Below are 25,603 nucleotides of genomic sequence, written 5' to 3'. Positions count from 1 at the left end.
GTGGGGTGAGGCTCATATGCAAATATCATTGTTTGCTGGATGTTACTACCATTGTCTGTACATTAGATCACACAGACAAGAGAGAGAAGGAAATGTGTAAGTGTCGAAGGTCTGAGCAAGTGAGATGGAAGGAAATGTGTTTGAGGTAGTGAAAGATGGAAGTTTTACTTGATGAAGTTTTTACATGGTGTTTAGTATGTTCACAATATGGAGATAAGGGGTGGAATGTCCTAGGGTGACGTTATGGTGCTTGTATCCCCAATTGTGTGTTCTGTTTATGCTTGGTATTATGTCTTGTGCTTTCAGGACTGAATCTGAAAATGAAGGTTTGTTTTGTCTTGTTATCTGCCAGCTCACCTCCCCCATGGTCTGTGTTTAGGAGAGGCTTTGCTTTGGGCTCTGCTCTCTTAGCTTTGCTTGTTTTGCTCACCTTGCTTTGCTTGAAACTGAATACGATCTGAACCTGTTCCGGACAGGGACCTGGGAAACACCTAGAAACACCGGGAGTCTGCATTTTGTGACCTGCAGCAGTCATCCCCAGCACCGGAGACTGATAACTGGGCGACCACTCGCCGGAGAGACTTTCTGAGTTTGTCATCTATTCAGAACGGTGAAAGAGTTTTTTGTCAGCTGGTGTGGTTTGTTTTTTTTTTTTTATTTTTTTTTTTTGTGCTGGGTAGTGGTTTCGCTTGTTAAATAAACAGGTTTTTTTTCCAGTCCTCTCTGAGGAAATTCTTCCCGAAGCCGGTGGTGGGGGGAGGAGTCATGGGGGTTTGCTTTCTGGGGGCTGCTTCCGGAGGTTTTCCTCCAAAATTTGCCCTAAACCAGGACACTTAGGTCGCAGTACAATATGTGACCAAAAGTATGTATTCTATCACCATCTGTTGAAAACAGGTGGGGCAGTGATTCTTATCTCTGTGGGAGATATTCTTTGCTAATGGGCCATCTGTTAAAACCAGGTACGGAAATCATCTTTATCTTTTCCACAACCCATCCTTTCTCCAGAAGATATCGTCTGTTAATGGGCCATTGAGTCCCACTGTATGACTGATAAAATTACATCATCCCATTGGGAGATGCTCCAGCCAGGGGCAGGAACCAAGCCTTTCCTACCTAGATAAAAACTGAGATCTGGAACACCAAGACAGTCTTTTTCCATTGGATTCCAGAGGAAAAATCCCGACCTTTCCACATCATCACTGGACCTTCGGAGGAAAACTGCACCTTCTACAGGAGCACTGCTTCAACTGAACCACATCTGTCATCCAGGAGGACTGCAGCCACCATTTAATCGGACTGCTACCAACACCCTGACTAATGGAGTGTGAGGTTGTATTTAGACTCCATTAGTTTTTTTGGGTTTGTTCTCTGTAATACTGTATTTCTATTTTAATTTTCCTAGGAAAGAACTGTTACTCCTATTCCCATATCTTTGCCTGAGTGCCCCTTAATTTGAAAATATAATAATTGGGATGGAGGGGGTTTACATTCTCTGTTTTAAAAAGAGGGTCCTGATTTTTTTGGCAGACACCTGTCTTTCAAACCATTACAGTGTGTCAAAAAAATCCATTCAATGATAAGCAAAGGGTCTGGTGTATTGGAGTCCCATTGAAATATTAACGCATGAAGCTGTTTAGCTGGGTGCAAAATTACTAAAAGGAAAGACAGTTCGAGTGCACATCGTGCAGCTTGCCAGTTTGCTAAGGCATCACAAATGCCCTGCAAGGCTTGATGGGCTTGTAAATTGAGTCATCTAGGTGACAAAAGGTCTGAGTCTCCTTTTAGCAATTCAAGCTAAGGACTCAGGTCTGCATTTGAGATTTGTAATAAAGAAGTGCACCCAGTTAATTGGTACTAAAACTTTCTCTGCATCATGTAAGGTTTTGATGTTAGTTTGAATTTGTAAATTTTGGGGAGAAATTGTGTGAACTCCAATGAGCCATCTCAAATATTTCCAAGGAGAATTTTTCTGTACCTTTTCAGAAGCAATGGAAAGCCCTGCCTGACTCACAGCTTCGGTGACAATGGCTAAGGGTTCCTCCATGACGTCCTATTGTTCAGCTGGTATAAGGATATCATCCATGTAATTATACAAAAGAACATCAGGCATTTGTTGCTGAACAGGACCGAGTACCTTAGCAACATACCACTAGCAAATAGTAGGAGAAATTCGTATTCCCTATGTCAAAACTGTCCAGTGATATCGCTGCAAGGGTGCCTCCATATTTATGCTAGGAACTGAAAAAGCAAATTTCGGGGCATCATCAGGATGCAAAGGAATATTGAAAAAACAATGGTGTAACTCAATGACTGTCAAATGCCAATTCTGAAGGATCATGGTAGGAGAGGGAAGTTCAGGCTGCAAAGCTCCTATTTCCTCTATTACAGAATTAATTTTTCGGAGGTCCTGGAGAAAAAACTGCTTGCCTGTCTGTTTTTTAAAACAAACACATGGTAATTCCAAGGGCTGGTAGAAGGCACTATATGCCCTTTCTGGAGTTGTTGCTGAACCAATTCTGTTAATGCGCGCAGTTTATGAAATTATAGGGGACCTGGCTCACCCACACATGGTCAGAAGTTTTCCAGGTAAGTTTGAGGATGTTGCACATTCCAGAGACCCCAAGTCAAAATTTGACTTCATAAAAATTCTCCACTGAGCTAATGCATCCCTCCCCCACAAAATCAGGGAGACAGGCAATACAAAAGGTTTAATTGTAGCAATGCGCCTTTCAGGTCCTGTTATCTGTACCAAGTGTTGGCTTTGTAAACTTTGACTATACCCCCCATGCCTGAAAGCATCTGAGACACAGTCGTTAATGGCCAATCACTGGGACATTGGTTTTTAGGGATAATAGTTACATATGCACCAGTGTCAATGAGGCCTGTTAAGACTACGTCCTTGCCTTTCAGAGTTACTTTGCATTGGCATGTGGGACTCTGAGATGTAATAAATGGTGTCCAAAGAATTTGTGGAACCCCTGTTGAACCAAACCTGTCTCCCCTCTTCTCAGCTATATGGGATGCAGATGGGGTGCTGCTGGGAAAGGTACAAGTTTGGCTATTTTGGTCCCGGCTGTGTTACCGTATGGACTAGAAATCCTGAATATTAGAATATAAAGTGTATAAACCATAATAGTAGTAGTAATGCTAAGGCTTGGAGACTGCAGTTCCCAGAGTAGGCCCTGGGAAACTAACTTAGGAATGTGCTGTGCTGAGAAAACAATGTTCAAAAGATTTAACAGGGCATGCAGAACTGTTAGTGATAAGGGTAAAGTATAATCATAAATAAAGTACTGGTGGTGGGCAGTGGCGTAAGAGAGAGATTAAGGAAGAGAACACTATAGTCCTAGGATAAGCAACCATGTAAGATTTATGACGTAAAATGCTATCTACAAGGTGAATGTATCTATATTATTTAGAAGAATGTGTACTTCTGCACATAAACCATTTGTAAAAAGGGTATAAAAAACCCTCTAAAAAAGGGAACCGGTGGGATCCTGACTTTGGAAGCGAGTCCGCAGGTCCCCGGGCCCCGAATAAAGCATCGCATAAACTGACACTCTGTTAGTTTGTGTTTTACTTGGGGTTTCGGGCAGCAGCTGGGACCACACAGGGTGGCTGGGGGGTCCAAGCCATGATCTTTATCTCCCCAACCAAGTCTGAGTTTATGACTCCGGGCAACACAAACAATCCTGTTATTGAGGTAGATGATATACCTATGAACAATGTGTGGTAGCCGGGTGCCAAGGTGATGCCTTGAGGAGCTGGAACAGAGGCTACACACAGAGTTAAGGGGAATGAAATGGGTATTTATTGAGAGGCCTACGAAATGCCTACAAAAGCCACACCCTAGCAGTATGAGTGCCACAGTTGTGACCCCTGCCTGAATGGCTCCAAGATGGAAGCAAAGGAGAGGCTCTGGTCATGAGTTCTCACACCTTTATAGGTTTCAGTCCATTTGCATGCAGGAGTCAACTGTCCAATTAATAGTCTCAAATAGGGAAGTTTCATCCTCCTTGCTTGCTTGCTTGCTTGTCCGCCCTCCACTTTTCATGTTGTTTATGCTCAGGGCTTGAAGTTTAAAGATACTGTCCTTGAGTCCTTAGCTGGAATTAGACTGTTCTGTCTTCATCACCCAAGCACAAAGGAAAAGTACATCCAAGCAGAACAGAACAGAAAACTTAAAGGTATCAACGGTTCCATAGATTCCTGTAGGGATGGAAAAAACTGCTGTTAGACAACTTTACTGTGTCATTTGTTGATATGTCCAGTCCTGCGCTGCCTGGGTTGGCTGCACCTAGTTCGATGATGGTCAGACATGTGGGAGCTGGGCAGGTTGAAAGCTGAAGGTTGCTCCTGGTCACTGTGTCGGCTGTGGGATTTCTGTCTCCATGCATCGCAGCCCCGCGCTCCGTATGAGGTTTCCCTGCTGCAAAGTCTGGCCGTTCTGGGTTTTCCTCTCTGTGGCTGAGTTGCACTGGAACAAGAAAGATTTCAGCAGCAATATAAAAATCTCTGTCCTTAAGGGCTTTTTTATCCATAACCAATTATTATGAGTATCCGTAGGGAATAAGTCGGGATCGTTTGTGGGGCTGAGATTGAAAGGATACAGTTTCCCATCACTGCTAGAGTCAGTGTCCACCGTGTAAGCGGTAGGCGTTCGGTAGCTCTGGGGTGGCTGGTGACCTAGCGGTGGTACTGTGGGTGGCGACCAGGCTCTAACCCTTGCACTCATCAGGGAGGGCATGGGGAGGAGGACGGGGAGTGCAATCTGGGCAGGTCTCAGTCCAGCATGGTAGCTTCACAGGCAGCCTCACTCCCCTCCTGCTTCTTAATTGCGTCCATAACTGCCTTCCATGCAGGAAGCATTTGCACCTCTGGCTGGTTGCCAGGCAGAGTGGCCAGGTAGTAGAGCTTAATGCTGACCTTGTCCCAGTAGCAGAGGGTGAAGATGGAAGAGTGGGTGGTGTCAGGAAACATGCGTGACACCCATTGTAGAAGTGACTTAAGGTCTTGCTTGGGGATGGGGGAACCATGTCTGCCTAAAACAGCGAGCATGGTTTTATAGACGTCTCTCTCGTTGGACATATCTTGTCCCATACTTAAGTTCCCCTTTCTCACCTGTCATGTCCTGCAGAACAGATGATTGTCGACTCAAACCCGGTTCTTTCACCAGCACTTCTCAGTTCCAGGGGCTCTCTGCTACCAGTTATGCCGGTTTTTCTCCTCATACGGGAGCAACAATTATCAACAATGAGAGAGAGATGGGAACACTGAATGGTGATCAGAATCCAATTTTTACTGAGCACTACATGTGCTTATATACCATTTACAGGAAGGCTGGTAATATTTTACTGCAATCATCTAGTTAACCATCACATAGACAAACTTTACATTTTGACTTAGTAAAATCTTATTTCCCATAACCCAGACTTGATTCAATCTTCTTGCAGTCAGAGCTCTGTTTGCTCTTGCCAGGGCATCCTTGTTATCAAACTGCATATGCTGATAAAATCTGAAGTACTATCAATCTCATTTACCATAAGGATGTGCCTCAGAAATAATTTCATCCACACATTGCCTGGGTTGAGCACAGAAAATCATTCCATCACACATTAATTTTACTAGATTTTTCACATTTTATACAGTAAAAACCCATAGAAATTCATTGTGTCAAAGTTCATTCGTTCAAAGTTGTGCAGTTCTTAGTATTTGGTTTTCTATTTGATATGAATTTCTTAACCTCTGATGCTAATTAGGTTCTTATTCTTATGCTCTTATTCCAGACCTGGTGTATCCGATCTTGCCAGGGGTGATGTTTGGAGCTGATGTTCCTTAATCGGTGTTAATAGTTTGTGTTGGTTTGAAAGTAAAACCAGTGCGAGACTCCAAGTCAGTAATACAATTTAATAGGAGAAAAGAGAAAAAATAAAATACATGCAACAATATAAAAGAAACAACCACCAACACAGTCAGAAATACAACCTGACACCCTGTCAGTCAGGGTGTTGGTAGCAGTCCGTATAAATGGTGGCTGCAGTCCTCCTGGATGACGGATGTGGTTCAGTTGAAGCAGTGCTCCTGTAGAAGGTGCAGTTTTCCTCCGAAGATCCAGCGATGATGTGGAAAAGGTCCGACTTTCCTCCGGGATCCAGTAGAAAGGTCTCTCCTCGGGTCCCAAACCCCAGTTTTTTATCTAGGTAGGAAAGGCTTGGCTCCTGCCCCTGGTTGAGGCATCTCCCAATGGGATGATGTAATCTTATCAGTCACACAATAGGACTTAATGGCCCATTAACAGAATATATCTTCTGGAGGAAGGATGGGTTGTGAATAGATAACGATGATCATCCCCCGATCTTATCAGATGGCACATCAGCAGAGGATATCTCCCACAGAGATAAGGATCACCACCCCTCCTACATTTTAGCAGATGGTGATAGAATACACATTTTTGCATTGTACCCCAGGACATAGTTGTTATCTTTTGTGTATCTTCTGTTTTACTCCCAGTCTGTTGAGATGTTAAGATCATCAGACCTCGGCTGGTGGAACAGTCCCCTGAAAAGAAACTTCAATTCCCTTCCCCCAGGGCAAAGGCTAACAAAACTGACTAAAGTTACATAAAAAACTTTAAACTTGGTATAATTTCCAACACTAACAACTCCTGGGTTCCAGCGTGGACTGCAAGAGGGGGTACGGTCAAGACATGCTCCCCTAGTTGCCAGCCTTTTAAATCCCTGGGCTTCTGTAGCCCCCTCCACCCCCTCAATCTGGGACATCTGGTCACTTGGCCACTCAGGAGCTGGGTTAGGCAAGACTGGGGCAATGCCTCTGGTGTGCCCTGACAGACAGACACTGCGGGGCTGGGGGGTGTGTGGGCAGGGCATTGTCTCCCTAGAGCAAGTCCTGACCCACCCCCTCCCACAGACACAGGCATTCCAAAATATCTCCAGAAAACAATCTGTCCAGTTGCCTTCGTTTGAAAGACAGGTGTCTGCTAAGGAAGGCAGGAGCCTCCCTTGGAATGGAAAATATAATCCCTTTCCCTCCAAATTATTATAATTTCAAAATTAGGGGCTTTCAGGAAAAGATATGAGAAAAGGAATAACAGTTCTTTACTAGTATGCATAACAAGGCAAACAAACAACTATGGTAGCAACAACAAAGAGAACCAGAAACCTGGTAACAGCCTTTTTGGCTGCAGGAACTTTCCCCTTTTGTGTAGTGATGATCACAGCTGGCAGGGGCGCTAGCAAGCTCCCAGTGAGCAGATGCAATGATTCCTCTGTGTCTGCAGGGACCATGCAGTAATGGCAGACTGGTTGAATGGCAAAAATGGGCTGCAGCAAGAACTTCAAAACAGTGTGCCCTGGCAGGGCAGGGTGGGCTCACCCAGGATAGCAAGCAAGAGGTAGCAGAAACTCCTCAGCAGGTCAGGGGATGCAGAGCTTTAGTGTAGCGAAAACTCGGAGTAGTGAAAGAAAACGAAACAGCGGGGACAGGGCAGTAGCACCATGAGTACAAGCACGACACACCGCCTGTTCATCAGCTGCGCTGCCCTCTCGCCTGTGCTGCTGGAGGGGGGCAGGGGGGGAGCCGCGTGCACCGGCCCTCCACGCCCGCAGCCTCCTGCCCGCAACAGAAGCAGCAGTGCCGCAGCCGGGGACAACCTTACCACCACCAATACGTCCAACAAAAACAGCAAAGCCACGAACACAAACTCACTGGCAAAAGAATCATTGCCACGAAAGTTTTGGGGACAGTGAAATGGTTCAATGTGAAAAATAGATACGGTTTCATCACCCGGAAGGATACCATATGTTTGTCCATCAGACTGTGTCCTGGGGTGCAATGCAAAAATGTGTATTCTATCACCATCTGTTAAAATGTGGGAGGGGTGGTGATCCTTATCTCTGTGGGAGATATCCCCTGCTGATGTGCCATCTGATAAGATGGGGGATGATCATCGTTATTTATTCACAACCCATCCTTCCTCCAGAATATATATTCTGTTAATGGGCCATTAAGTCCTATTGTGTGACTGATAAGATTACATCATCCCATTGGGAGATGTCCCAGCCAGAGGCAGGAGCCAAGCCTTTCCTACCTAGATAAAAAACTGGGGTTTGGGACGCAAAGGCAGACCTTTCTACTGGATCCCAGAGGAAAGTTGGACCTTTTCCACATCATCGCTGGATCTTCGGAGGAAAACTGCACCTTCTACAGGAGCACTGCTTCAACTGAACCACATCTGTCATCCAGGAGGACTGCAGCCACCATTTATACGGACTGCTACCAACACCCTGACTGACAGGGTGTCAGGTTGTATTTCTGACTGTGTTGGTGGTTGTTTCTTTTATATTATTGCATGTATTTTATTTTTTCTCTTTTCTCCTATTAAATTGTATTACTGCCTTGGAGTCTTGCACTGGTTTTACTTTCAAACCAACACAGACTGCTATAAAAAAGAATAATCCCAGGAAATATCTCCACAGAGTAGGAGATGGTGAGACTGTGGAATTTCATATAGTACAGGGAAAAAAAGGTCCTCAAGCAGCCAACGTCACAGGACCTGGTGGAGTTCCAGTGCAAGGTAGCAAACATGCACCAAACCGCAACTACTACCCATGTCCTAGAAATTCCTCACACAACAACCAAAGAGATGGAGCCCAAAGCCAACAGCCACCAATCCTCAGAGGCAACCTAAAAGCAGGGACAGCACAAAACACCAACCAGGCCTTCTGCAACCAGAAGCTCCCTCCCATATTTGCAGGACCTCTCAAATGGATAAGTCATGCTCTTTCAGGTGCCTTCCCCCAATCCCTATTGCCTCCCTGCCTCTCTCCCACTTTCCCCTTTTTCCATCCACTAAATAAGTCAAACTCCTTTTGGGATTTCCTCAAATCCTATTACCCCTTTATGCTCCCTAAAATTCCTACCTTCCTTTCCCCTCCATGGTTTCCCTACCATTGCTACTCAGCTGCCAATCCCTTTTCCCAAAGTTCTTTCTTAATACAAGAGTGGGGATGAAAGGAGGGAGAAAAGAAAGTCTCCTAAGGTAACAACCCTTTTTTCCAAAATTAACGATCTCTATTTGGAGTTCCAACAGGTACACCACCCCCAGTCTACCTAGTATAGACTCAATCACAGCCGACCACACTGCTAACAGTCAGCAGAGTACCAGTCCTTGCTGAGGAATCCCTTTCCTGACTCAGGTTCCTGATAAGCCATGCCAAGAAAAACTTGCCTCCTTCCTACCAGCTCTAGGAGACTTCAGAAAATCTGTTCGGACACTGGGGACTCAGGGGATGGCTTCCATTTTGAAAATTGTCTTATGGGTGCTTTTGTTTGTTTTTGTCATTTTGCCTCAAAATCCTTGAGAAAAGCTTTCTTAACTAATAAAGAATGTGAGAGTTATGGAGACCCTGAGAAGCATTCCCTAGTTAGTGAGACACAAAAAGCTTCTCTCACAGCAAATGCCAATGTACCCCTGTTCTGTTTCCTTGGTTGACCCCGTGCCCAGTCCCTGTCCCTCAGTCTTTCGGTCACTCCCACCCTGTTTCCCCGTTGGCTCCCATACCCTAACCCCACCTTTGTGCCACCCCCATGTCCCCTGGTAATTGGTCTCTGATGCTCCTCCCCCCCAAACATCCCATGTACTTGAACCTGGACCCTCACCACGAGGGCTGCCTTTGCTTCTTATCCTGGACTATCCATGCATGTGGCTGAAATAAACAACTCTGTGGAACCTATACAAAGGCGCTTCCTGCTTCTTTACATGCCACCATCTTAACAGCTATCCAGGCAGCAACACTTTCTCTCATGCTTCCGAGTAGTTTTCTGCAGTGTCAAGCTTGCTTCTTTCTCACATCTCCCCTTTTTTTCTGTTTGGGTTGGGATCATAGATAAGGCTAAGGTAATAATGACTTTTTTTGTGTGCTTTTAACAGCTGATTATGTTAAAAAGGAGAAGACAGAAGATTAAAAAGGATATAATTGACAGACAACTCAGTCCAATTGTGGTAGTTTGTAAAGATTTCCTGAAATTTTTACCTGCCAAGACCTAGTCAGTCTCCCTTGTATCTGACAAGGACCAATCAGTGTCAGATTTTTAAGACTGTGTGACGGGTTGACCCGGGAAGAAGAAACTCAGAGAGAAGTTCTCACTAAGGGAGCTTCCTCTGTGGGGGTTGGGACAACTTCAACACCCAATGGGAGAAAGTTAGTCCGCTCCGTGAACACACATTTCAAAGGAGGTAATCTGGAACTGAGCCTCTTTGTCTTTCCGGTGGCTGAGCAGGTAACACCAACCCGAGCTCCTCCTCCCGCCCTCTATGCTGGGGGGGGGGGGGGCTCGGGAGGCTGCTTGGGCCCCGTTTGCAAACTAGGGGGCCCAATGGCCGGGAGGAGGAGAGGCTCATTGATAAGACCTTCACAGCTTCCTCCTCCAAGGGCCTGCGGCTCTGGGGGGGGGGGGGCAGTTCCTGCTGCTGGCTCAGAGCAGTTTCGGAAGGGCCAGGCCTGCCCAGCCCCCACGCGGCCTGGGGGAGGCAACCGGGCCCCTGTCTGGAAGCAGGGATGGCCATGGGCAGTGTGGGGCTGCAGCCCAGCCCCAGAAAGGCTGATTGACACCTCAGCAGCCCCCCCTCCACCCAGAGCAGCCTGGGCCTGGCCCAACTCTTTTAGTTGTGTTAAACTTCAAATCTTTAGTGCTCAGATAAGATTTGCAAAACCTCAGGCCTTCCTTTGAATATGAAAGAGAATAAGAAGATTTCTGAAGTCAGTGAAGCAAGAGCTAACTTTTTTTAGATGGAAGAAGAATGAGGAGATGCTGTCAAGATGGCTGAAAATCCTTTTGTAAGATTGTAGGGATGAACTGATGTACTGAATATTCCTATAAACCATGGAGAAAGACATGGGAAGTTGGAGATGTTCCATTTGATAGATGATTTGACCAAAGAGCAGCTGTGTTGAAAATCTTTGCCCTGAGGAAAGAAGGGGATCTCAGTTTTCTGAAGATGAAGCATGGAGAGAAAAGAGATGAAGAGAACCTTTGCTGTGGAACATTTCATTCTTAAAAGTAATACCCCATGAGACAGACATGGCCCACATCTACAGCTTTGGGAAGGCTGTGGAGTTGGGAGGAGTGTCACAACTCCAGGTCCGGGCGGATGCAAATCATGAAAATGAAACCACGAGAGGACTGTTTTCTTCCTTCTTGTGGAAAAATCCCTACAGCTTTCAACAAGAGGAGTCTTCTCTCTCTGGAAGTGAACTGAAAAAGACTGAATTGGGAACTGACCGAAGTAGTTGTTGTATGTTTGTTTTGTTGTTATGACGGTTGGGAGAGGGAAGGAAGGTTCTGAAGGTCTGAAAAAAATCTTATTCTGAATTTGTTTTTTTTTTCCTTTGTTTGTGTAGTTAATAAATTTCTTTTTTTATATACTCACTTAAGTTTTAGGCCTGCCTTGCTTTTTTTGCTCCTGGTTCTGTCTCAGAACAGAAAAATTAGTATATTTAAATTGGCAAATCAAAACTAAGACATTTGGTGCATTGGCTGGAAAACAAAATTAAATCAAGACATTTTTTAAAGAAATTAAATTAAACTAAACTAAGACAGATTGATACATTGTTACACCATTGAGAAAGTTTATACGTCTTTGTGAAACACATGTAAAGACAAAAAACCCCAGGAAAGCTCTCTTTCATTTCTGGCCTCTCACAAGGTAACACTGTCCTGGGCCCCCTCCATGAGGCCCGGGCTGGGCAGGGGCGGGCTCAGGAAGCCGCCAGGCTCCGTTTTCAACCAGGGGCCCTGATCGCCAGGAGGAGGAGAGGCCCATTGCTAAGATCCTAGCCCCCCCTCCCCCCCCCCCTAGCATGGCAGTGGCTCGACAGAACCCTGTCCTGCTGCTGGCTCAGAGCAGCCGTGGTGTGGCCAGGCCTGCCCCGCTGCCCACGGGGCCTGGGGGAGAGACAGCTGAGCCCCCTTCCAGGAAAGCCCCTCCACACCCTTGCTTGCTGAGCAAGGTGGAGGGAGGACCCTCAGCCCATGGCTGGAATTGAATTCAACGGGCACCAGAGGGCAGCCATGGAGCCAGAAACTTATCACTGTTTTTTTCTGGCTGGACCTTGCAGTCCTCACCCAGCCCTCAGCGCAGCCTGAGTGCTCTGAGTTCCTGGCACAGTTCCAGCATCGTCTGGCCACAGCCTCTGCATCTTCCACGTGAGATTTTAACCCTTCCTATGCTCAGATAAGACTTTCAGACCTTCAATCCTCCCTTGAGTGAGAAGAGAAGAACAGAGAGGATACACCAAAGTCAGTGAAAAAGGAGTCAGGTTCCAGATGGAAGGAGAATGAGGAGATGCCATGAATTTGGGCTGAAAATCCTTTTGTAATCTTTAGGGACGGACTGTACTACACTAAAAATTCCTATAAACTGTGGAAAAAGACATGGGGGGGTTGGAGTGTTCGACTTGATAGATCATTGAGCAAAAGCATGTGTGTTGAGGATCTTTTGCCCAGAGGGAAGAAGGGGAATCTCTGTTACTGGGGATGAAGTATGAACAAAGAGAAAGAGAGATAAAGAGAACTTTTGCTTTTTGAACAGTTCATTCTTGAAAATAAATACCCCATGAGTTTGGCACGGCTCATAAGCGCAGTTTTGGGAGAGCTGTGAGGATGGGAAGAGTTCGTGGAGAGTGAAGCCAGGAGAAAACTGTTTTTTTCTTCTTGTGGAAAAAAATCCCTATAGAGGAGATTCCTTTCCCTAAAGTGAACTGAAAAAGATTAGTTAAGTTGGTAACTGACTGAAGTGTTTCTGTATGTTGTTAAGAAGGAGAAGAAAGTGTGGAAGAGGGGGAGAGGGGTGGTCTGAAGGTTTTATACTGAATTTATTATTTCTTTATGTTGTTAATAAAGTTTTTCTTTACACCCTTTAAGTTTTAGGCCCGCCTTCCTTTTGCTCCTAATCCTATCTCACAGCAGAAAATGAGTATATTGAAAGTGGCAAATCTAAACTTTTACACTAATTGGTATTTCCACCCAGTTTCCAACTGAAACCAAGACACCATTGAAAACCCAAACTCTTAAATTTATCCCAGAAAACCAATTTTTCTGATTTAGACAAGAAAGAGCATTTTTCAGATGTGTCAATATCTTTTGTTCCTGCACATTTTGTAAAGTTCTGAGTTGATATTTTAATTCAGCGTGAAGTGATTGTATATTTTGTTGTAAGGATTTATCAAAGGCTCCTTGGAAGTTATGGTAGGACTCACAGCTGGTCTGTGGGCCAGAGAGGGTTAATGAATAAGGTTTATTTTTGAAAGGTGTTTCTGACCAAGGCTGTTAGCATGGAGACTAAGAAGAGAAAAAGGAGAAGGAGATAAGAGAGAAAGAAAACCTGCAGCTAGGCAAAGTATTTTTAGAAAAGCCTTGTGAAAAACAGAGGTGGAGATGGTTTTAGACCAATGAATGTTATGTTGATCTATTGTAACCAATGAACAAAGTGTAAACTTTGTAGAGGGTATAAAAGACAGCAGGTTGTAATAAATGGAATATTAGCCTTCTGAAATGTAGTGCATCTATTTGTATGTCGCACCCACTTCAAGAGTGACAGGAGATGATTTTTAACTGTCTCCCAATTCTGTTCTGCATCATTCCACAGAAGAGGAGTGACATAAAGAATTATGGATATGTTCCAAATCACACTGCAGGGATAGAAAAGTCTTTTTGGCCTCAACTCTCTCACCTACACATATAAGAGCACTTTCTAATCTAATCTAATCTAATCTAATCTAATCTAATCTAATCTAATCTAATCTAATCTAATCGAGCCATTATTTCTTTATCAATGTTTTCTTGTGTTTGTAATTCTTATATTAGTTAAAGCCTGTCCCACGGTGTCTTGGTTTGAAAGACAGGTGTCTGCCAAGAAAGGCAGTAGCCTCTTTTTAAAATGGAGAATGTAAACCCCTTCCCACCAAATTATTATAATTTTGAAATTAAGGAGACTCTCAGGAAAAGATATAGGAATAACAGTTCTTTACTACGAAAATTAAAATAGAAATACAGTATTACAGAGAACAACCCCCCCCCAAAAAACCCACTGGAAAAGTCAGAATACAACCTGACACCCTGTCAGTCAGTCAGGATGTTGGTAGCAGTCTGATTAAATGGTGGCTGCAGTCCTCCTGGATGACAGATGTGGTTCAGTTGAAGCAGTGGTCTTGTAGAAGGGTGCAGTTTTCCTCTGAAGGTCCAGTGATGATGTGGAAAGGTCTGTTTTTTTCCTCTGGAATCCAATGGAAAAAGACTGCCTTGGTGTTCCAGATCTCAGTTTTTATCTAGGTAGGAAAGGCTTGGCTCCTCCCCCTGGCTGGAGCATCTCCCAATGGGATGATGTAATTTTATCAGTCATACAGTGGGACTTAATGGCCCATTAACAGACGATATCTTCCTGGAGGAAGGATGGGTTGTGGAAAAGATAAAGATGACTGCCCCACCTGATTTTAACATATGGCCCATTAGCAGAAAATATCTTCCACAGAGATAAGGATCACTGCCTCTCCTGTTTTCAACAGATGGTGATAGAATACATACTTTTGGTTACATCCTGTTTTGCAACCCAATACACACGGTATGGGCAGTTTGAATGGAATGAGTTAAGGCAGCAACAGCCACAGAGACTGTAGTTAATATTATTACGGCAGAACCAATAGCAAAGATGAACCAACCCAGAAATTTGTGAACTTGTTTCTTACTAGTTTGGATTTCCTCTTGGACTATTCAAGCCAATTGTGAGAGACCATCTTGTCCTTCTCAAGTCTGAGTTAGATTTACAGGTACTCAAATTTCAGATCTTCTTTTAAATGGAAGAAGGACAGAACAGTTATACATATCTCCATAGGTTATACATGATTTGAAAACAAAAGAATCAGAATATAAAAAATACAAACCATTTCTATAATCTATCGAGAAATCCTTAGCTAAAGCAAAAACATACAGGTGTGAAGTACAAATCACTAGTAATTGTTCTTCTAGCAAAGTTAAATTAGCAATTGTAGCATTCATATCTAATTTTACTTGGTAGATTCTGTTGCAAAAAGCAGGTAACAATATTTTCCACAAATTTTTGTGCACACAGGACTGATTATTACTGAAATAATACTGAATTAATGATCCAACTATCCCACCATTGTGCCAAACAACACTGCAATTTGCCTTTTGGGACAGGTGAATGGTTGCATTGGTCCCACTTTCTTTAAAGATACCATCCCAATCAATTACCCTCCCATACTGTAAGAACTGTTGTTGTGGCTGTTCTATACATGATGTCCATTCCAAATGCTGTATATTGGACATGGTTGTAAAATGACATTTGGGGAAATGAGGTGGAGTGGCATCCACAGATTTGTTGGAGGTTGACAGAATGCATGGAATTGTAATAGCAATCAATTTTTTTGCATTCTCTGAGTGTACATATATTAAACATAATTGCATGGAAAAGTTAGCACAAGGTAAAGAGGTACTTGTTTGATTCCATGTTAAGCATATAGGCAGTAAATCAGTAACAAAAGTAGTGTTAATACTATATCTGCAATATCCTGATCCAGGGGAGGAAGTCAAGTTCCTCCTACCCATTCTGTTCCATTGTTGCTGAGGGGAGGCTCTGGATCCTACCAGGTCAGAGGCCAAAAAAGTGGAGGTTGAATGATGTGGGCCCAGCAGATTCTCCCTTCTGCCATTTGATTGTAGTATAGCAGAAGACGACAAGGTTCATTGTTGTCATCCTTGGTTGGGTTTGATACATCTCTCCAGGAGCCAATATGGTCTTGTAGGTAAAGAAACAGACCTATAACCTATTCCGCAAGCTACCAGCAGAGCTGGACCTTTCCATTGACCTCTATGTACATTCTTTGATGTAACTTCTGGGTAAACTCCTTCTCCATCAGCAGTCAGACCCAGGAGCTTTTTATGTGCAGTTAAGTCGTCTCTAGTGGAAAGATTAAAAAAAAGTCCCAAAGCTCCATATGTGTGTTACATCTGTTTGCCAAATGTCATTAGGTTTCAACCCTCGTGGGTTTGATGCCTTAAGTTTTAGCTTTTATATTTTTCAGATCAGTACTGCTTTAGCATATAACTCTAAAACTCCATAGCCTGTCAGCTACTGTTTTCCCACTTTATTCAGAAAAAACGATTTCTCTCTAGGCCTGAAACTCAAGGACACATTACTGTCTCAGGCCCTGAAAAATGTAAACAAAAAGTTAATTGGGGGGAGCAAACTGGGGGATTGTGATAGCATTACCTGAAGCTGGAATTGGACCTCTGATATGCAAATAGACCAAGCTTATATGTCTGAAAAACTCATGATTGTCATCCTTCTTGGGTGTAGTCTCTGCTAGACTCCTGCACTGTCCAAGGTGTACCCCTTGAAGGCCTTTCAATAAATACCTACCTTTATCCTTTAACTCTGTCTAGCCTCTGTTCTAGGTAGCCTCTCCAGGCATCAGGTTTGTACCTAATGCTTGTGGCAAAAATAATCTGCTGACATTGTGAATAAGTATTCACTACATCCTGCGCCTGTGGCAAAATTAGATTGAATTGTGTGATGGGTGCAAAACCAGCAGAAATTGTTTTCCCAGTGCTTGGGCATTTTAATGGTAGAAATCATGAGAAAGTTTTGCCTGTCCTAACTTTTGTGGTATAGCGATGTATTGTTTTGGCATGGCCTGGGTTTTCATAGCAGGGGGGCCACAAAGATGGCTCCTGTGAGAAGGTGCTGGAAGCTTCCCACCATGTCCAGCAGAGCCAATCTCTGATGGCTCTGAAGCTGGACATGCTGCTGGCCAAAACTGGGCCAATGAGAGAGATTGGCAACGCCTCTGTGGTGACATATTTAAGAAGAAAAGCAAAAAGTCACACCACCTCTAAGTGTTGCTGTACCAGACATACTGGAACTCCAATATGAGCCGGAGTCAAAACCAGTCAAATGGTATGCCACAAGTGACATTGCTAATGCATTTTTCTCAGTGCCTCTGGCAGCAGAGTGCAGAACACAATTTGTTTTCACCCGGAGGGGTGTGCAATACGCCTGGAACCAACTGCCCCAGGGGTGAAAACACAGCCCCACCATCTGCCATGGCCTGATCCAGATGGCACTGGAACAGGGTGGAGCTCCACAACACCTACAATATATTGATGATATCATTGTGTGGGGTGATACAGCAGAAGGTTTTGAGAAAGAAAAGAAAATAATCCTAATTCTTCTGAAAGTTGGTCTCACCATAAAACGAAGTAAGGCAAAGGGATCTGCACAGGAGATCCAGTTCTTGGGAATAAAATGGCAGGATGGACGCCATCATGTGCCTACAGAAGTGGTTAAAAAAATTGCAAATATGTCTCCACCACCTAAAAAGAAGGAAACACAAGCTTTCTTGAGCCTTGTGGGGTTCTGGAGAATGCACATTCCAGGTTATAGTCAGCTTGTGGGCCTCCTCTATCAAGTGACCCAGAAGAAGAACCACTTTTAGGGGTGCTGCCCGAAACCCCAAGTAAAACACAAACTAACAGAGTGTCAGTTTATGTGGTGCTTTATTCAGGGCCCGGGGACCTGCGGACTCACGTCCCAAGTCAGGATCCCACTGGTTCCCTTTTTAGAGGGTTTTTTATACCCTTTTTACAAATGGTTTATGTGCAGAACTACACATTCTTCTATAGATACATTCACCTTGAAGATAGCATTTTGCCTCATAAATCTTACATGGTTGCTTATCTTAGGACTAGTGTTCTCCCCCTCAATCTGTCTCTTACGCCACTGCCCACCACCAGTACTTTATTTATGTTTATACTTTAACCTTATCACTAACGGTTCTGCATGCTCTCAGCACAGCACATTCCTAAGTTAGTTTCCCAGGGCCTACTCTGGGAACTGCAGTCTTCAAGCCTTAGCATTACTACTACTATTATGGTTTATACACTTTATATTCTAATATTCAGGATTTCTAGTCCATACGGTAACAACTCCCCCCTTTTGAGCATTCTTCAGAGTCTTCTGCAAGGATGCTCAATTCTTCTAAGTGATAGTTTCTAGATATGATGGTGGAGGGTTGTTTCAGGAAGTTGGTTGAATCACTTCTTTTCGAGTCAGGGCCTTCATGACTTGCCGTGTGTGTGTTCCTTCTTTAGCAATTATTCCTAAAAGACATCTATACATAATCACAATTACTACAATGATTATTACAATCATTATTCCATTTTGAATAATTGAGGATAACCAACCAGAGACCTGGATTCCCAAAGAACTGAATAAAGCTCCAACCCAATTATGTTCTGCATCCTTTTGTACTTCATGTATGTTTAGTTCAATTCGCTCCAATTGACCTATATCCTTTTCTACTTCCTTCGTGACATTTGGGATATGTACACAACAGTGATCATCCCTTCCTTGTAAATATCCACAAACTCCGTGTTCCTTTAATAAGAGCAGATCTAATGCCATTCTATTCTGGATTGTCATCCTGGTTGTGGCTTGTAATTGTAGATTAAGATCTCTAAATCCCTTTTTTGTTACTGTTGCCAATCTTTCCGTTTGCTCTAGTAATTTATATAACATTTCCTGGTTTCTATATGTAGATACAGGTGCAAATAAAGATTCAAGCATCCAACCGAATTTTACACTTTCCCCTGGCTCGTGCCATTTATTCTCTAGATTTACTGCTTCGACTGTCTCAGGGCTTAATCCTCTTTTCGTCCTTTTCTCTTGGTCTTCCTTGGTTAATTTGGACTGTTTCCAAAATGGACATAAGGTTGGTATCCCTAATGTTATTTGAGTAATCGGACCACCTATCGGTAAATGTGTAGTCCATTGGCCATGTCCCATTACCCAGACTGAATTTCCGGGGCTTCGTACTGTGGTTGATTGACAATTTTTTTGAGCTCCTTTTAATTCTCCCGTTATTGTATGGTTGTATCTTTGACATTCACATCCCCATTTCAACAACACCCGGACGGGTACTAATCCAATTTGGGATTTTGGGGTATCACAGGTTATGACTTTACTACAGTTCCAACCTGATATTTGGGCTAGTCTGTTGTGGTGCACTGTTTTAGCTCCGAGGGCCCCTCGATGTTCCTGTTTTCTTGACCACTCGATACACCAGTGTATTGATCCGATATAACTATAGGGTTCCAGTAGGCTAGGACCCCAAATTGCTTTCCATTGCTCCCATTCTTCTTTCCCTTCTTGACACACTATCTCATGATAATAATCTACTACAGGTTTTCTCCTTTTCTGATTTACTTCAAATGTGCACCACCCAACATTTTTGTATTGACCTATTTCAGTGAATACAGAATTTGGTAATTTTAAACATTCCGATCTTTGCCCTGGGGTTGACCATCGTCTTCCATAGGTATAAACCTCTTCTACTATTCTAGTGCGATTTCGTAGCTCTCTGTGGCATTTCCTCGTTCCATTTACTATTTTTGGGGGCATTTCTCCTAATGGGATGATTCCCCACGGTATAGGGTCACTTGCTGCCTTTGGCAAGGGCAAACACGCTGTTATCGCTGTTACATTTTGCATTTTCCCAAAATCCCTAATTAATCCCACTACCAAATTCTCTTGCCCCAATTCCTGTTTCACATTTTCCATTTCTTTTGCTTGTTGGACCGTTCTAGTTTCTCTCATCCTGCAAAGATTCCCTAATTTGAGAGTGCAATTGATTCTCAATGAAGGACCATCCCACATGTCAATTCTCATACTTGTGGGTGTTACTTGTATTGGATAAGGATGCCCTTTTGTCTTAAAACCCTCCGCCAAAATTTTTACATCTAAGTTCCCATAATCGAAGCTTTCCCTGATCCATACCATGCATGAAAATTGACCAACCTGAGCTTTTTGCAAGTGTGAGATCATTAGGGTAGTATTACCTTTCTGTTGTTTCATATCCCAAATTGTCACAATCCCTTCTGAAAATACCTTATTTGTAGTGATCAATTTCCATTTCGTCTTTACTTCATCGAATCCAGCTCCCTGGTCATCAGAAAACAAACAGGTTAGATTTACATTTGCCCCTTGTGGTACAATCACTGTTGGTTTAGGAACAGTAACTTTAACAAAGGCATCTCCGATACGAGCAATGCTCAACATTAACATCGCAATCAAGGCCTTGCCCTGAACACCAGTTTTGTGTCGGTTAAAGGTTGGACTTCCCATCGTGACGGGACTTTCTTGATTCGGGTGTAGTGTATCCAATTGTCGATCCCTTGGACCTTTACGGTTGTGTATGTAGTCATAATCACTTGTCGGGGACCGTCCCATGTTTCTTTTAGTGGTTCCACATTCCAGTTTTTTATGTAGACTTGGTCTCCAGGCTGTATATCGTGGACGGGATTCTCCAGAGGCAAAGGTCGATTCCACTGCAACGCCCCCTGTAGTGCTGTAAGAGTCTTATTGAGAGACAAAATGTAATTTAACAGTACCTGATCTCCCACCACATTAGGGTCCCCTTTGTAAGTTGCAGCATGATAGGGTTTGCCGTATAAAATTTCATACGGACTTACTCCTACCTTGTCTCTAGGTTTGATCCTGACCCTTAACAGAGCTAAAGGTAATGCTTGAGGCCATTGTATCTTTGCTTCTTGGCAGATTTTCTTAATTTGGCCTTTTAGTGTCTGATTCATCTTTTCTACTTGTCCACTAGACTGAGGTCTCCAAGGTGTATGGAGAGTCCATGTTATCCCAAGTACCTTAGCCACTTCTTGCACTATTCCTGCCACAAAATGAGGTCCCTTATTTGAGGACATCCCTAGTGGGATTCCAAACCTAGGGATGATCTCTCGAAGTAAAGTTTTAATCACTTCTTTTGCTTGGTTTGTTCTACATGGGAATGCCTCTGGCCAGCCTGAGAAGGTACATACATAGACTAAAACATACTTATACCCCTGTGCTTTTGGTAATTCTGAAAAATCTATCTGCCAATAATCTCCTGGCTGTGGGCCTATTTGCAATTTTCCCATTTGCACTTGCCTACGTGTCACTGGGTTGTTCTTAATACAAACTGGATACATTGCATTGATCCTTTTGGCCATTGTTAACATCTGATTGGAGATTATTTCTTGTTTTAGAAATTGCACTAAAGCTTCTGCTCCCCAATGGCATTTGTTATGTTCAATTTCTAATATAATTTTCATTATTTTTGTTGGCAATATCACTTGTCCTACGGCAGTTACATACCATCCGGCCGCATTCTTCTTAGCTTGTACTAGCCGTGCTAATTTTTTGTCTTCTGGTAGGTATACTGGTACTTCGTCCATAAAAGCTTCTGCAGGGTTGGTACGTGCTGGTAGCAATGCCATTTGGGTCCATACCTCGCGAGCAGCCTGTCTGGCTGCTCTGTCAGCCAGACGATTTCCCTGGAATGCTCTTTCTTCTCCCTGCTGGTGTCCTTTTACATGCATTACTGCCACCGCCTGGGGCTTATGTACTGCTTCCAGTAGTTGCACAATTTGTTCTCGGTGTTTAATTGACGAACCCTGTGAATTTAATAGTCCTCTCTCCTTCCATAATGCCCCATGTACATGTATTACCCCAAATGCATATTTAGAATCAGTCCAAATATTTACTCTTTTCCCTTGACTCAATTCCAAGGCTCAGATGAGGGCTTGGATTTCAGCTTTTTGTGCTGATGTTCCGGGAGCCAAGGCTCTGGCTTCTATAACCTGTCTTAGAGTTACCACTGCATACCCGGCGTACCTGGTTCCATTTTCCACGAAACTAGATCCATCGGTATACAGCTCCCATTCAGGTTCGTCTAAGGGCTCATCCTTTAGATCCTTGCGGGTAGCGTATACCTGTTCGATGGTGTCCACACAGTCGTGTACCAGGTTGCCTTCTTCTTGGGTGGCTCTAAGAAATTCGGCTGGATTGAGATGGTTAGTTACCTTCATTTCAACATCATCATGTTCTCTAAGGATTGCCTGGTATTGCAGCATACGGCTAGAGGAGAGCCAATGCCCCCCTTTTTGTTCCAAAACTGCTATTACCATGTGTGGGACAAACACTTCCATTTTCTGCCCCATAGTTTTCTAGCTTCTTGTGTCAGAAGCACTGTTGCAGCAACAGCTCTAAGGCAGCCAGGCCATCCAGCGCTTACTGGATCCAGTTGTTTTGAGAAGTATCCCACCGGGCGCTTCCATGTTCCCAATTTTTTGTGTCAACACCCCAATCCCCAGTCTTTGCCTCTCATTTACATATAGTTGAAAGGGTTTTGTGAGATCTGGCAACCCTAATGCAGGTGCCTCTTTTAGAGCTTGCTTCAAGTTCTGAAATGCCTTTTCTTGTATTTTATTCCATTTAAATTCAGGATTTTTGACTGCCTCATACAGAGGTTTTGCTTTTAGTCCAAATTCTGGAATCCACAACCGGCACCACCCTGCCATTCCTAAAAAGGACCTTAACTCTTGTGGATTTCGAGGTGTCGGTATAGCACATATTGCCTGGATCCGGTTCACCCCTAATTTCCGAACTCCTTGTGATATCTCGCATCCCAAATAAATGACTTGTGTTCTTACCAGCTGGGCCTTTTCTTTCGACACTCGGTATCCAGCTTGTCCGAGCATGTTGAGGAGTTCAATGCTGAGTCTTCGACAGATGTCTTCTTCTGTTGAGGCTAGAAAAATATCATCTACGTACTGTAGAAGAATAAATGAGGAAGGTGACTCCTTTGCCTGGGTTAGTCTCCATTCTTCCAGTTCTCGGGCTAGTTGGTTTCCGAAGTTGGTTGGAGAATTCTTGAATCCTTGTGGTAAACGTGTCCAGGTGAGCTGTCTTTTCCGTCCTGTAGCAGGGTTTTCCCATTCGAAAGCAAAAATTTTCCTACTTTCAAATGCCAAAGGGATACAGAAGAATGCATCTTTCAAGTCAATTACTGTGAACCATTTAAATTTCTCCGAGACAGCTGTTAGCAATGTATATGGATTTGCTACTACTGGATGAATATCCTTTGTTATATTATTGATTGCCCTCAGATCTTGAACTAACCTGTACTTACCATTGGACTTCTTTACCGGAAATATGGGGGTATTGAATTCTGATTCACATTCCTGTAATATCCCTAAACTAACAAACTGATCTATTAAGGGTGCTACTCCTTTCCGAGCCTCTAGTTTCAGAGGGTACTGCCTTATCCGTACGGGTTGTGCTCCTTCCTTCAATTCCACAACTACCGGTTGTGCTGCTTTTGATTTTCCAGGAATCCCTGTTTCCCATACCCATGGTACCACAGCCTGTTCTATTTCTGTGGGGATTTCGGTTGCCTCTACTTCTTTCACTGTAAATAATTTGGCTATATTATCTTCTGGAATTTCTAATTTTACTCTTCCTTTTTCAAAGATTATTTTTGCCTCTAACATTGATAACAAATCCCTCCCCATTAATGATTCTGGGCAATTTGGCATGTATAAAAATTGATGATCAAATTCTTTCCCCCCAAACTTTATATCCAATGGACGTAAAAATGCCCTTTCTTCCACCTGTCCTGTAACCCCTACCACCCGAATGGTAGAATCACTTAGAGGTCCTAATTTGGTGTTAATTGCAGAATATGTAGCCCCCGTATCTACTCTAAATTCCAGTGGTTCCCCGTCTACTTCTAAAACTACCTTCAGATCCCGATCTAGTCAGCTTTGATTCTGGTAGCTTCCCATCATAAAGGCTTGGGCGACACCTTGTGGCCCTCCCTGAACTGCACCATACGGTAACAGGGGGGCCCTGAGCAACAACAGGCCTTTGAGCAGATCAAACAGGAAACAGCTCGTGCAGTAGCTTTTCAGCCTGTTCAAACAGGGCCAGTTGTTCTGTTCTCGTTGGCCTCGCTGGAGCAGGCTTTCCTCCAGCGAGAAGCAGGGTAATTAAAAGAGGCCTCTAGGGAGAGCGGTGACCCAGAGCGGGCAAACAGGGGTTTGGAATGTCTCTGAGGGCGTGGCACGTCTGAGGGTGTGTCACGGCAGTTTGCTCAGCAGTTTGTGCAGGCAGGGCAAGCAGGGAGGGTTGCAGGTTTCTTCCTGCTAGTGGGGTTTCTAGTTTGTTCTATGTTGTGTTTCTGTTGGTTGGTTGGTTGGTTGATTTTGGGGTTTTTTGTTAGAAATGGTTTTTACATGATCAAAACTGTAGTTAGTAGAAGTGTATGTAGCCAAATAGAACCCTCCAAAAAAGATGCGTCTGTCCACACCCCTTCCTGTGTGGAGTGTTTGAGCTTATGAGTGGTACCAGGGGATGGTGCAGAAGAAGCCTGCCTGTGGTGTGAACAGGTGAATGATCTCATTTCACTGGTGACTGAGCTTAGGGAGGAAGTAGAAAGACTAAGGAGTATTAGGGAAAGTGAAAGGGAAATAGATTGGTGGAGTTCTGCCCTTCCATCCTTGAGGGAGGCCCACCAGGAGTCAGAGGACTCCCAAACCTCCCACTGTCAGGCAATAAGAGGACACCTGGTAGATGAAGGAGAGTGGAAATGGGTCCCTACTTGGGGAGATAATAAAAATTCCTCCAAAACCCCATCATTGACCCAGGTGCCACTTCAGAATAGGTATGAGGCCCTGGATCCAGAGGGCCAGTCAGATGACATAGAAGAAAATGATTTGCCCAGTGAGCCTCCCAATTACACTTCACCTGTCAGACGGATCACCACCTCTAACATTAAAAAGAAAAGAAGGGTAGTAGTAGCAGGTGACTCCCTTCTGAGGGGAACAGAGGGCCCCATATGTCGACCAGATCCATCCCCCAGGGAGGTCTGTTGCCTCCCTGGGGCCCGGGTATCGGATATTACTGAGAGACTCCCTGGGCTGATTCAACCCTCTGATTATTACCAACTGCTGATACTCCAGGTTGGAGGTGATGAGATTGAAAAGAGGAGTGTCAGGATAATTAAAAGGGACTTTAGGGCACTGGGTCAAGTGGTTGACAGGGCAGGAGCATAGGTAGCATTCTGCTCAGTCCCTTTGGTGGCAGAGAAAAATGGTGAAAAGAATAGGAGAGCCTGTTGGATTTCAGAAATATGGAATTTTGAGTTTTCTGTGCTTCTTGGCACAGGCACCCTGGAAAACACTGCACTGGACTTGAAACCTTGTAGAAGATTTGTAAATATAAAAAATGAGTTATAGATCAGAAATGTGTAGTAGGTTAGATGTGTGTATTTTCACTGGGTGATGGGTTTTAAATTTGAGATTTCTATGTATAGTGGTAGTTAGGGGACAAGATGGAAAATTTTGGGTGGTGTCTTCTTGTTCATCTTCTCTTCCTTCTTCACAGAAATTAAGTCGTTATCTTTAGACCGATCAGTCTAAAGTCACTCTGAGGGTCATGGGAATCTATTATTGGATTAAAAGTATAAATAATATAGGTGTAAACCTCTTATTGGTCTGTTTAGCTTTAAAAGGCCTTGAAACAGGCTCAGCTTGGAGCCATTTTTCCTACTTCTAGCAGGGAGCTAGAAGTGCTGTTATGCTTTCTATAAATTTTGATAAGATATAATAAACAACCAAGTCCAAACATGAAAATCCGCCTCAATTGCCTTTTTAATAATCCTGGATCCGAACAAAACAG

At 43.7% G+C, this 25,603-nt stretch overlaps 1 protein-coding gene across 1 annotated transcript in view; it reads left to right on the top strand.

The window, feature by feature from the left end:
* The window catches only part of LOC148220058 (uncharacterized), a 56,498-nt gene extending 52,941 nt beyond the window's left edge, over nucleotides 1-3,557 (top strand). Inside the window, exon 3 of the transcript XR_015798956.1 lies at nucleotides 477-3,557. The gene's annotated coding sequence lies outside the window, so the exon portion shown is untranslated. The remainder of the gene's footprint in view (nucleotides 1-476) is intronic.
* The last annotated feature ends 22,046 nt before the right edge of the window (nucleotides 3,558-25,603 follow it).

The sequence above is a fragment of the Sturnus vulgaris genome, chromosome W (assembly GCF_052056855.1).
Source record: "Sturnus vulgaris isolate bStuVul1 chromosome W, bStuVul1.hap1, whole genome shotgun sequence".
NCBI lineage: Eukaryota > Metazoa > Chordata > Aves > Passeriformes > Sturnidae > Sturnus > Sturnus vulgaris.
This window is presented reverse-complemented; position numbering and strand designations above follow the sequence as displayed.